General features: G+C 35.0%; 1 protein-coding gene across 4 annotated transcripts in view; it reads right to left on the bottom strand.

The window, feature by feature from the left end:
- PDGFC (platelet derived growth factor C) overlaps nt 1-14,219 on the bottom strand; it is a 222,403-nt gene that overhangs the window by 84,016 nt on the left and 124,168 nt on the right. The window lies entirely within an intron of this gene.

Below are 14,219 nucleotides of genomic sequence, written 5' to 3'. Positions count from 1 at the left end.
CAGAGGACAGGAAGATTTGGGAAAGTGTGGAAATTCTTAGAGACTTGTTGAATGGCTTTGACCAAAATGCTGATATTGACATGGATAATGAAGTCCACACTGAAGTGGTCTCAGATGGAGATAAGGAACTTGTTGGGAACTGGATTAAAGGTCACTCTTGCTATACGCTAGGAAAGAGACTGGAGGCTTTTTGCTCTTGCCCTAGAGATCTGTGGAACTCTGAACTTGAGAGAGATTATTTAGAGTATCTGGTGGAAGACATTTCTAAGTGGCAAAGCATTCAAGAGGTGACAGGGCATAAGAGTTTGGAAAATTTGCAGCCTGATAATGCAGCAGAAAAGAAAACCCTACTTTCTGAAGTGAAATTCAAGCCAGCTACAGCAATTTGCATAAGTAACAAGGAGGCAAATGCTAATCACCAAGACAATGGGAAAAATGTCTCCAGGGAATGTCAGAGACCTTTACAGCAGCCCTCCCATCACAGGCATGGAGGCCTAGGAGGGAAAAATGGTTTTATGGGCCCAGCCCAGGGTCTCCATGCTGTGTCCAGCCTAGGTACTTAGTGCCCTGCATCCCAGCAGCTCCAGCTGTGGCTAAAAGGGGTAAAGGTGCAGCTCAGGCTGTTGCATCAGAGAATGTAAGCTCCAAGCCTTGGTGGCTTCCATGTGGTGTTGGCCCTGTGGATGCACAGAAGACAAGAATTGAGGTCTGGGAATCTCCACTTAGATTTTAGAGGATCTATGGAAACGCTTGTATCTCCAGGCAGAAGTCTGCCGTACAGGTGGAGCCCTCATGGAGAACCTCTGCTACGGCAATGCAGAAGGGAAATGTGGAGTTGAATCCCCTACAGAGGGTCCCCACTGGGGCACTCCCTAGTGGAGCTGTGAGAAGAGGGTCACTGTCCTCCAGACCCCAGAATTGTAGGTCCATCGACAGCTTGCACTGTGCACCTGGAAAAGCCACAGAAACTCAATGCTAGCCTTTGAAAGCAGCTGACAGTGGGGCTGTACCCTGTAAAGCCACAGGGGCAGAGCTGCCCAAAGCCACAGGAGCCCACCTCTTGCATCAGCATGATCAGAAAGTGAGACATGGAGTCAAAGGGGTTTATTTCAGAACTTTACGATTTGACTGCCCCACTGGATTTTGGACTTACATGGGTCCTATAGCCCATATATTTAAGCCAATTTCTCCATTTGCATTTAATCAATGCCCGTACCCCCATTGTATCTAGGAAGTAACTAACTTGCTTTTGATTTTACAGGCTCATAGTCAGAAGGGACTTGCCTTGTCTCAGATGAGACTTTGGATTTGGACTTTTGGGTTAATGCTTCAATGAGTTAAGATTTTGGGGGACTGTTGGAAAGTGATGACTGTGTTTTGAAATGTGAGGACATGAGATTTGGAGGGGGGCCAGGGGCAGAATGATATAATTTGGCTGTGTCCCCACCCAAATCACATTTTGAATTATAGTTCCCCTAATCCTCACATGTCATCGGAGGGACCAGATGGGAGGTAATTGGATCATGGGGGTGGGTGCCCTCATGCTGTTCTCATGATAGTGAGTGGGTTCTCACAAGACCTGATGGTTTTATAAGGGGCTTCTCTTTCTTTTGTTCAGCACTTCACCTTCCTGCTGACATGTGAAGGATGTGTTTGCTTCCCCTTCCGCCATGACTGTAAGTTTCCTGAGGCCTCTCCAGCTCTGTGGAACTGAGTAAATTAAACTTCTTTCCTTTATAAATTACTCAGTCTCAGGCAGTTCTTTTTTTTCAGACAGGGTCAAACTCTGTCAGTCACCCAGGCTGGAGTGCAGTGGCACAATCTTGGCTCACTGCAACCTCCATCACCCAGGTTCAAGAAATTCTCCCACTTCAGCCTCCAAAGTAACTGAGATTACAAGCACATGCCACTATGCCCAGATCATTTTCTTTTTTGGTAGGGATGGGTTTTTACCAGACTGGCCAAGCGGGTCTCGATCTGCTGACCTCTGGTGATCTGCCCATCTTGGTCTGCCAAAGTGCTAGGATTACAGGCATGAGCCACAACATCTGGCCTCAGGCAGTTCTTTATAGCACCATGAGAACGGACTAATACATTAGCTAACTATCTGTGGTCACTTGATAGAAGAGTCTTAAATTAACACTTCCTTGTATGAATCCCTATATGTTTCAAAGTAAGCCTTTATCTATTCAGGAAAGTTATTTTATTATGGCATATCTCTAGCAGAATGGTATGATTATTTCTAGATCTGATGCAATATTGGTCTCTCCTCTTCTCAGGTCACATGTAAAACTTCCCTGTTCAACACGAAGAAAAAAAGAGAAAGGCCATCTCTTCTTAACAGAATGGACACTTAACACTTTAAGTTATTCTTTGGTTTGTTCAATATAAATGTCTATAATTCAGCAATATTGAAATTGGTCATTTTGTTTCTCCCACAGCTTGTGCTCGGGGCAAACGATAATATATCTTTCAAATAAAAAGCATTGGGATGATTTAAAGGTTTTCTTTGCACACAAGTGCACAGGTTACCCTATTCCCACTCCTACCCAGAGTGATAACAAAGAAAAAAGTAGTGGTAAGAGAGCAACGTGCTTTCTATTAATCCATCAAGCAGAAAAAAAAATTAGGCAATCTCTAAGTCTGAGAAAATACATACCTCTAAAGTTTTGTGTTTGAGAAATAACAAAATATCTCCAACTAAAAAATAACAAAATTCCTCCAAGGAGGGACTGCCTTCAATCTCTCTTTCAACATACTGTGCATGCTTCTATGAGCATTCTCTTCCTAAAATATGGACCAGTACATGACCGTGTTCTGCAGCAAAACCATTTCTTCTGATAGCCTAAAAAGGGAAGTTCAAATCTCTCAGTTTAGTATTCAAAGTTCTTCACAATTTGATCCTCTCTACCATTACACACCCACCACTTACCATACCTCCAAGGCATCTCAGGCTCCAGAGAAACACATTTTTCTCAAATTATTTTCTCTATCTCCAATCTAACACGATTTGTAGTTCTTATTTCTGTGTAACCTATCTGTTATTTTATTTTCAGTAACTGTTCCTGAGTATCCATTAGGTACTAGTCAGCTACTGACATCTTGCCTATTCTTCAAGGCCCAATATACATTACATTCCCATATATCTCCTCACTATGACTAATCTTTCTATGCTTCAATACTTAGATTACTTCTTACTTAAAGCCACAGCACTGTAGCAGACATTATGTTTGCCTACACAACTACAATACACCCTCCTCTTCTTCCTTAATGCTTGGTGAGTTGTTTAGGTCACTGGTATGGTTTGAATGTTTGTGTCCTTGCAAAATTCATATGCGAAATCCTAACCCCTAAGGTGATGGTATTTGAAGGTTGGGAGGTGACTACGTCATGAACGGGATCAGCACTCTTATAGAAGAGGCCCATGAGAGATCCCTCGCCCATTTAACAATGGGAAGACATATGTACACATGTGCCATGTTGGTGTGTTGCACCCATTAACTTGTCATTTACATTAGGTATATCTCCTAATGTATGTATACATATGTAACAAACCTGCACGTTGTGTACATGTACCCTAGAACTTAAAGTATAATAATAATAAAAACAAACAAACAAAAACAATGAGAAGACACAGAGAGAAGACAGTCATCTTTGAATGACCACTACTTTTTTCTTTGTTATCACATCTTTGAGCCAGGAAGCCAGCCCTCCCTTGCTAGATACAGAAATCTGCTGGTGCCTTGATCTTGGCCTTCCCAGCATGCAGAACTGTGAGAAATAAAATTCTGTGCTTTATAATCCACCTAGTTTATGGTTTGTTACAGCAGTCCAAACAGGATGAGGCAGTAACCACCATGCTCCAGCACATGCATGACTTAGAAGCTAGCATGTAGTTAGTTAAATTGTTAAATAGTTAAATTGTTCTCAATTATGTATTTGGGATAGGGCAAACATTGATCGACTTTAGATATATTTTCAGTTCAGTATGAACTTCTAAGGTAGTCATTAAAAACAGAAATGGAGATAGGCTCCTAAAGCAAGTCTTGGGGATATGTAATGAACACTCTAAGCCAATCTGCTTCCCTGCCCCTTGCCAGTGGCTGAGGTAGGCATAACACAGAAAAGAACTATAGCATCATCCACAACACCAGGCAAATGTTCTTTGCTGACCTTATAGTAGTAGGGTTCCCACAACATATCTTAAAGAGGTACTGAATTGTTTGTTTATCCTTTTTCTTGCAATCATGAACAAGACTGAAATTGTGAATTACAGTTCAAAACCCAGTTACATATTCTCAGGTCTGTGTTGCAGATTCAGGATGGGGAGAGTGATGCCTTTGTATCTCTCAGGGCTAAAATTTAAGATTGCTTATGCTAAATGTGGAGTAGTAGTTCCTTTCCTTTTCCTCAATCCTTTTAAGGGGCTCATGAAGACCTTCTGCTTAGAAAATAAATTCTTATGATGCACTTACTGGTCATTAAAGTCATCATCACCAAATAAACAATATTGCCTTGATTTCATTTGGAGGGTCATGCAACTAAGGAATATTTTTTATTGTTTTCATAAAATAACATTTCCTTAAAATTTTATCACCCACAACTTTCACTGGGTGACTGTAACAGTGATATAAGAAATCTATACTATCCTTGAAAACTGTATCTACTAGAGTGAAACACAGAAAATGAGTGTTTGAATTTTTGAGATCTGCATGGAAGGGTTAATCTATCCACTCTTGTCTCTCCATAATAAATTAATAACAATTACTTAGAGACTGTTGATGGTAAAGATACACAGTTATGGTATAAATTAGAAAATGAACAAAAAGTAGCCTAAACATAATCAGTAAGAGTAATAACTGTACTCTATTGCATATTAGGATTGGCGGCATTTTATCTTAATTGTCTACATATTTGCCTCCCTCTTGACCCAGACTATAAGCTACTTGAGGACATGAGCAATCTCCTACTTACTGCTGTCTTCTAATTATCTACCACACTTAACTGTGGTTGGAATATTTGCATCCTTGCAAAACTCATATGTGAAATCCTAATCCCTTACTGTGGTAGGTAATTAGAAGACAATAAATGTTTGTTGAATTATAAGAGTAAATAAATGAGCAAATAATAAGGTCACATTTATTTTATTATAAACAGAAGGAAGATCAAAAAATGTCTAAACTTTTTTCATTTTAAAGAAAACTGTAATTTTGATCATCTGACATTCTAAATATTTTAAAATCTGTTTATTTCATTTAGCAGATGTAGCATTCCTATAACTCATTAAACTTTTTCCTGATTGGACCAGTTATAGTATTTGTTCTAAAAGAAACTCAGGTGTTTTGGTGAAGATGAAGGACTATTTTAAATTAGACCCACTGATTAATCCATCCTTTTTCAAATGCTGTCTCTCGTCATCTTTCATTTCGTAAAATCTTACATACAATATGTGTATTATTTACTTCAGAAGAGGAACAAACAGAAAAAAAAAATAATAAGATTTCTACTAAAAATATGTCCCTCTGGGCTGGGTGCAGTGGCTCACAAGTGTAACCCGTGCACTTCAAGAGGCTGAGGCAGCAGGATCATCTGAGACTAAGAGCAAGATCAGTCTGGACCATATAGCAAGACTCTGTTTCTACAAAATAAAATAAAATAAAATAGCCAGGCATGGTGTGTACCTGTACTCAAGTTAATCAAGAGGCTTAGGTAGGAGGATCACCTGAGCCCAGGACTTGAAGCTGCAGTGAGTCAAGATCACATTACTGTACTCCAGTCTGGCCAACAGAGCAAGACCGTGCCTCTACAAAAAGTGTCGTCCCAGGGATACCATATCACTGACATCGGAATCCTTGAAGGAGACATAATCAATAAACAATAACCAATGACTGTAAAGCAGAGGACTAGAAGCCCACTGATAACTCATCCATGACATTTCTATGTTTAGCCATCTATTTACTGTCTCTCTCTCTCTCTCTCTCTTTCTCCCTCCTCAGATAGCCTCTACCCCTCAGGTCTTCCACCAGGGACCAGAAACTTTCATAAAACACTCACACAGACAACACTGAAATGAAAGTCATATTTCAGTATTTTTTACACAAAGATAGTCCTAGCAATATATGTATATGTATATGTAATTTTCATTTTTCCCCTTTCTGCCTGCCCAACCTGAACACCCTGCACCACATTGTTTGCATATCCTGGTCAGGCTGTAAAACTAATAAAACCTAATTTGTATCCAACTTACTTAGTATATTGTAATAATAGAAATTTTCAATAGCATAAACACTTTGTTCATCCTATCTTTTTCTTTATAAAAGATTATTAAAGAAGGGCAACAGGGATATGAGGACATAAGTCAAACATCTTACTTGATTATATCCTCTTTTAAAAACACAGCTACAAATACTGATCCAGAGTTTTTAGACTTGCCTATGTTTAGCAATCAAGAAAATATTAAAAACATGGCCATTTAAATTCTTACAATGTATTTAAGGGAGACACATTTGTATTTTATTTCCATAGCACTGCCATGGAAAATAGCTGATATTACCATCTTATCAAAGCGAAGTTTAAATTTGAACTTAAGGGTACCAGTCACTGTAAAGGAAAACTTTATTTTGCTTGACAACAGTCTACATGTTAGTTGCATGATAGACAAAGTTATGCAGAAAAACTCCTCTTGGTTCATTGCAACTAAAATTTTAGGATTAATAATAGAAAGAAAATTGTGGTTTTTAATGCAATACTGAACTGTCAGGAAAGTTAGATAATTCTTTGGGGATTATGAGAAATCAAAATTTCAATAAGGTAAATATGTCCTGGAACATGGTGGTTATCTACTGAAAGCTGGTATGCAAGGAGTAGAGTTTAATGGGCCATAGGAGGCACAGAAGAAGCCAGGGATGGATATAACCCTGTTCATGCTTTCTCTAACATTTGTCTCTGTAAAATGGACCACACAGTGAGAGAGTATAGGGACATATCAGTAATCAGTCTGACGACTGACTTCTCAATAGCCATAGGACAATGGAATGGTATCTTCAAGACACTGAGAAAAATTTTAAAAAAACACACAACCTAAAACTATATATCCAATCTAACTAACGTCTAAGAATGAAAATTTTAACTAAATGATAACTGTGTATTTATTACCAATAGGCTTTCACTTAATAAATGTTTAAAGACTGTATTTAAGGAAGAAGTAAAATAATCCTACAAGAGAAAACATTCTGAAAATCAAGAAGAAACGAGGAGCACCAAATGTAGACATACCCGTAAAGATAAATAAAAGTGATTACACAAAATAATAAAAAACAATGTCTAATTTGTGGAGTAAAATATATGAAACACTTATCTCAATAACCATCACATACAAATCAGGAGTGGTAGTAACTGCGGTGAGAACCAAAACCAGCTTGGACAATAAGGACCAAAACCACCTACCCTACCCAATTAACTGTTTACAGTAACATGATTTATCTGTTTTACTGTCTTCAGTAGAGTCCGGAGATTCTTGCCAAGGACAGTAACTTTACTGTTCATTATAGGAACTTCCCAAAAGAACTGTTAACTTGTTCAACTGAAGCATCAACAGTTTACTACCTAATACTACTGAACTCCTGTCCTCAAAATCCTTGCCTTGGTATTTCTGCCTCTTCCAAACTATTATATCCTGATTCCTGCCCAGTCCTAATCAAGTCCCCAAACTGAAAAATTCATCTTAGACCAAACTCCAAATTAACAAAATCTGGTGTAGCTTTTCTTCCTCCAATTCACTATTAAATCTGTCAAGGTAAAATTTTCCATCACCACAGAAAGCAAATAAACTCAGCTCTGTTTTCTCAACATAGTGTCATGGTGTCTTAGAAGCTAGCATTTAGTTAGTTAAATTGTTCTCAGTTATGTATTTGGGATAGGGCAAATGTTGATTGGCTTTAGATATTTTTAAGTTCAGTGCACTTCTAAAGTAGTCATTAAAACAGAAATTGATGTACAGTCTAAATTAGTAGAAAAGAAAAATGGAATAAGAAGACAAGCTAAATGAATGCAAGAAAGGAAACCAAAGCAACAGGAAAATGAGTACAAAACATGTAACAGAATAGAATCCAAAATATCCGTACAAACAATCAATGTACTAGATTAAATTCCACAGTGAAAATACAATAATTTCTTTGGAATTTTTAAAATGCTACTCATGTTCCTTTCTAGAGAGACAACTATAACATACACAGACACACATACTAACATCAAACAAGGACATAAGAAAGTTGAAAGTAAAAGAATGGAAAGAAAGCCAGACAAAACCAAAATTACTTGATATTGCTACATTAACACTAGGCATAATATACTTTGAGGCTAAAACAAAAGATTAGTAACAATAAAGAATATTACATTTCTGAAATTGTTTGCATCAACTAACATGATTTTAAATGACATAAAGCTTTCAACAGACCAACAAGGTGAAATTTGCAAATATATGTATCCTCTTTTAAAATAATTTAATGCAACTGTCTCAGAAATTGATATATCACAAAGAAAATATCAGACAAGATACAGATGCTGTACACAACTGCAAAAGTTGATGTAACAGGAACATAAATACACTACTGCAAGAACATGCACTCTTTGAATAAAGAATATTTGAAAAAACTAAATATCTGAAGCATATGAAGCAATTATTAAATTTCCAACAGTCTCATTCTTTATTCAAAACACAATTAACTTACAAATCTATAACTGCATTTTAAAACTCATATATATATATGAAAATTTAAAATTGCTTCTATATAATCTATGCTTTAAAAGAAGAAAACAATAGATATTGTAAAAATCTTAAACTGGACAATAAATAAAATACCACAATGTCTAAACTGGCAGGGCACATCTAAAACAGAATATCTATAAAGAAATTATTAAGTTTATATGAACAATTTAAAAATAAAACAATTAAAATAACATTCAATTTCAGAAGTTAGAAAGTACTTCATAACAGAAGAGAACAAAGGACATAATGAATGTAACAAAATAAATTAAAAAATACATATATATAGAGAGAGAATCTAGCCATGTGGAGAATGAGTTGTGCTTTGTGGAAAATTATTCATAATTTCTGCTTTGAATAATTCCCTCCTGTCTATTTAATTCCAATTCTATCGAAGCTCAGCACCTTTCATTGCCTTTGAACTATTTTACAACTCAGTAAGGCATAAATGATTTATATCAAATAAAAATAATTATTGTCTATAGACATATAAATAATGTCCAGTGGAAGTTTAATTGACTTCTCTCCCTCACTGTGGAAGAGGCCATTTTTGCCTCTATTTGCATATTTATTTCTATATTCCCAATCTATAACTGTGTCTGTTCTTTGAATTGTTATTAAACTGGTTATAACATCTGATTGACCCCTTTATTAATAAGTTAAATAAAACATTTAATACGTGTTTACTTAACATTTGCAGAGAAGTCATAATTTTACCTTTTAAAAACATTACTCTTTAACAGTCATAACAGAGCCAGAGTTTCTTTGAAAGAACAATGAATAAACCAAACTATAGACAAGACTGAGAAAACAGAAAAGCAAAGCAAAATGAAGAGGAGTGAGCACAAAACAATATTAACAATGAGACAAAAGACATAAAGATGCAGCAGAAATTAAAACCTATTAAGGACACATCGTGAAAACACTAATGACAATAAAACTGAAAACTTCAAAAAAATGCCTAGAAAACATAAAATGAATAATTGTCTTTAAAAGTGGACTCATAAATGGATGTTAAAAAAGTTGGGTGATAGACTGTCACAGTACAAGATTTGCATGTTTTAAAGTATATCCCCCAAAATCACATTGATTACAGTGTAGAAAAACAAAGCACATTCACAACAGAGAAATCTGGTGGATAGTCATCAAACTCATGTCATGGATAATGTAAGAAAGTGGCATTATAAGCAATCAGAAATACTTATCACAAAAGCATTCCGGACAATATATTTAAGCAGGACCTAATTATGAAGAAATATTAAGATGAATTAATATTGAGAGACAGTCTGTAGAATGGTCAGGAATTGTTCAAAATATCAACGTCATGAAAGGTAAGACAAGGAGACTCTTCCACACTAAAGAAGACGAAAGAGTTACAATAATCAAAAGCAATATAAAATTTATAATTTTTTATTAGGTCAAAAAGATGAAAAAATGATTTAAAAACATTTGGGGATGATGGGAAACACTGGGTAAGAGTTTCATATTAATGTTCAATTCATTTCATATGATAGTGGTACTGATGTTCCATGGGAAATATCCTTGTTCTTAAACAACACACAGTGGGTACAAAGTGTCATAATGTTGGCAGCTTACTTTTAAATCCAAAAGAAAAGAATAACAAAGACATTTTCCCTAAAGGGAAAATGCCTCTTAGCAAAATAAAAATGAAGGAAAGTACTTCAAATGATAAAGTAAATTGAAGAAAAACAAAACATAAACCTTCATCAACCATCATACTCAATATTGACATGTTAACAGCAAACTCTTTAGTCTCAATGGCTGCAGGTGGAACAATTTCAGCAAGAAAGTTAATAATGATAGATTTTGGTTATAACACAAAGAATAAAATAAATATTATTAATTTTTACTAATACAAATGACAGAAGGAAGAAATGAAAAAAGGAAGGACAGACAAACTGTCTTTGCTGAAGAATTCCAACTAATATATGCATATACCCTTTAGAAGGTGGAGCGTAATCAGTATCTCCTTGAGTGTGGGCTAGAGTTAGCTACATATTTACAAATAATAAAATATTAAAGGAAAATATATTACCTTACCAGAGCAGAAACCCAGCAGACACCACCATACGTAAGTGATCAAAGCTAACATTACCACTAATAAGTAAGACTGGTTGTATGTACCTCCTGATATGATAACAGCAAATCACCTATTTGGAATTCTTCCCCAAAACTTATAATCTCAGTGTAAGCATGACAAAACGTGTGAACAATATAAACTGGGGGGATTTTCTACAAAATACCTGACCAGTACTATTCAAAACTGTCTAGTCACGAGACACAGGGAAAGAGAAACAGTCACAGATTCTAGGTGACTAATGAGACATTACAACTAAATACAATGAGTTTAATCTGAAAAAGATCCTGAAACAAAAAAGGGTGATAAACTGGAAAGACTGCTGACATCCAAATAAGACCTGTAGTTTAGTTAATAATACTGTATGAATGTTGATTCTTAGCTATGCAAATATGCCAAAGTTATGTAGGATGCTAACACTGGAGGAACCTGAGTTAAAAGTATACAAAACTCTCTGTACTATCTTTACAACATCTTGTAAATCTGAAGTTATTCCAAATCTTAAAGTTTAAGTTAAAACAAAGAATAAAAGCAGGAAGAAGACAAAGGTATATACTGATTCAATCAACAACCTAATAAGAGACAGAAAAGAACAGTGAAAGACTCAAAAGACAAAAATATTTCTTCTCACAAACAATATCATCTTTTGCATAATAAAATATAATTTCTACAACTGTCAAAATAAATGAAAAAGCTTAATAAGATTTCTAGACATAAGATCAATACCAAAAAATCAATTACATTTCTAAACACCAGCAATATACAGTTAGAAATGTAGTGTCAAAGAAAGATTTTAGCAATAGCCTATAAGGAATCTAGAACTAACTCTAAATAATGGATTATTCATAATAACATCATTATGAATAAAATTTTAAAAGCATGTAAACATTAAAGAAGACTCCAATAAATGGAGCAATGTAAATAAAGCTCTCAAGGACAGAGTCATTATTACTGTGATGTCAGTTCTCTGCAAAATGATCTATACATTCAATGTTCTTACAATAAAAATGACAATAGTAGTTTTCAATGAACTTTACAACCTATTTCTCAAGGTTGAAAAGGTTGAAACCAGTAGCTTTCAATGAACTCTACAATCTATTTTTATACTAAAAAGCAAAACAGCCAGAATGCTTCAAAATGGGAATAAAATAAGGTGAGATTTGCTCATCACAAAGCTTCTAGAATGCTACAGCAGTTAAGACGGTGTCATTCAATTAAGAAAAACAAAACTGAGTAACAGAAGAAACAGAGCAGACTACATATAGAAACCCAATCTGCAAGCTAGCTGGCTTTGCACTTCATTGGGGAAAAGAATGACTATTCAATAAATGATGTTGGCATACTATTGGATACCCTCCTGGAAAACCTCATACCACAAACATAAATAGATTCCAGATAAATAATGAAAAATTAAAGGCAAAATTTAAATAGACAAACAGATCAATAAAAAGGAGCAAAAGACATGAGCGGGCATGATAAAAGGTAATATGAATGGCCAATAATAAATATAAAATTTCTCAACCTTATTAGTAATCAGAAAAACAAAATAAAACCAATGAGAAGGTACAATTTCACACTTACCCATATTACAATTTTTTTAAAAGACAGATCAGAAGTTGGTGAAAATGCTGTGCAACAAAAATTTGCGTGTATTGTTGGGAAATGTACAAACTGATCACTTTGAAAAAAACAATTTAACTCTACCCAGTAAAGCTGAAAATATAACTGTCTTAAAACACTGAAACCATTCTCAGAAAGTCTCAAAGTTTTCTTCCTCTTTTGCATAAGGAGAACTGGAAACAAGTCAAATGTTCATCAAAGCAGAAGACACAAAAAAGGTTATTTCTATGATGAAATATTATACATCAAAGACAACAAATGATCTAATAAGCTATCTGCCTCAATATGAACTAATTTTAAAAGCATATTTTTTTTTAGTTTTGCTTGTTCTGAAACATACGTTAAATCATAAAAGAAAGCACACAGTATTACTCCATTGATACCTATTTCAGAACAGCCAAGGAATTAACTATCTTTGTAAGATCACACATAGAGAAATATGTACTTCTTACAAAATTACAGAGAAAATTAGGAGAATGAGTAACAAAATTTAGGACAATGATTATATTTGTAGTGACGAGAAGGTGTAATCAGGGAAGAATATGGGTAGTGGGTGTCACATGGCTCTCTTGGTGTTGACCTGTGGGAATTGGAACTCTAGGAAAAAGCACAAGAAAGTGCTAATAATACTCCAGTGACTGCTACTTTTGTAATGAAGTCCTTTGTCTCTGACCCAGAAGTCTCCTGTCTTCCATTAGCATCCACAAAAGGGATAGGATTACTTACTACTTTGCAAGTAGGGCAAAATCTTACACCCCTTGTAATTTTTGACAAGATTATGTTTACATAAAAAAAAGACAAGAGGTGCAGTACAGCATGATGAAAACCTGACTAAATAGGTGTTAGGAAAAATGGGTTTAGCATTTGTTTAGGTACAAAATCTGAATGAGATCTAGGGCATCTGCTTTATTCCTCTGGTTGTCTTCTAAATATAATCAGGGTAGCTTCTAGTTCTCAAAGTCTAAAATTATAGATGTAAGGAAAAAAACAACATGAAATGTACAATCACAGAAAGAACAAATGTGAAGAATATGTAACCATGTAAATGTTAAAGATAAAAACTGTGATGAAAGCAAGTACAAAGTTTATTTCATTTGTACTGAAATATTTATTTGTAATATACCATGAGATGAAAATTCTCTTTTAACTTGTATATCAAAGAGAAAATAAAAAATCCAGTGAAGAAGTTCAAGTAAAATATTTTCATGTTATACAAATGTCATTGAAGTAAAAAATCTTCAGTAAGACCACCCAACCTTGACAAGTGTATTCATATGGGATTTACAGAGGAATATTTGTATGACATACAGTAGGTGGTCTTTTGCGTGGGTGAAATACTCCAGCTGACTTTGGTTCATGAATGCTTCTAGGATAATTATGATGAATTCCTACCTAGCAAGGCATAACGTTAGCCTAAATATCTAATGCTGCTTTCTGAACTGTATGTCTTCTTTGTGATGTAATATTCAAACTTCTTAGTCCTGTGCATGTGTATGTATCCAGGTAATATGTACCCGTGGATAGAGCTTTTTCTTTTAGTAGCTTATCATTTATTTTATTGATTTGACTATGAGGAAGGTCAAATATAAGATTTTCAGCACTAACCGCAACTTAGGTTTTCTAGCACAACTATATTCCTTTATACAGCTTTGTATTCTCTATTCCCTATTTTAAATGGTTTTATTCCATATATGCTTTTTTACCACAAATTATATTAAATCATTTTAGAGTAGGTAG

This window comes from Rhinopithecus bieti, unplaced genomic scaffold, assembly GCF_001698545.2.
Source record: "Rhinopithecus bieti isolate Rb0 unplaced genomic scaffold, ASM169854v2 scaffold_3878, whole genome shotgun sequence".
Taxonomy (NCBI): Eukaryota; Metazoa; Chordata; class Mammalia; order Primates; family Cercopithecidae; genus Rhinopithecus; species Rhinopithecus bieti.
The sequence above is the reverse complement of the archived record's forward strand: the minus strand, read 5'-3'. Positions and strand labels throughout refer to the sequence as shown.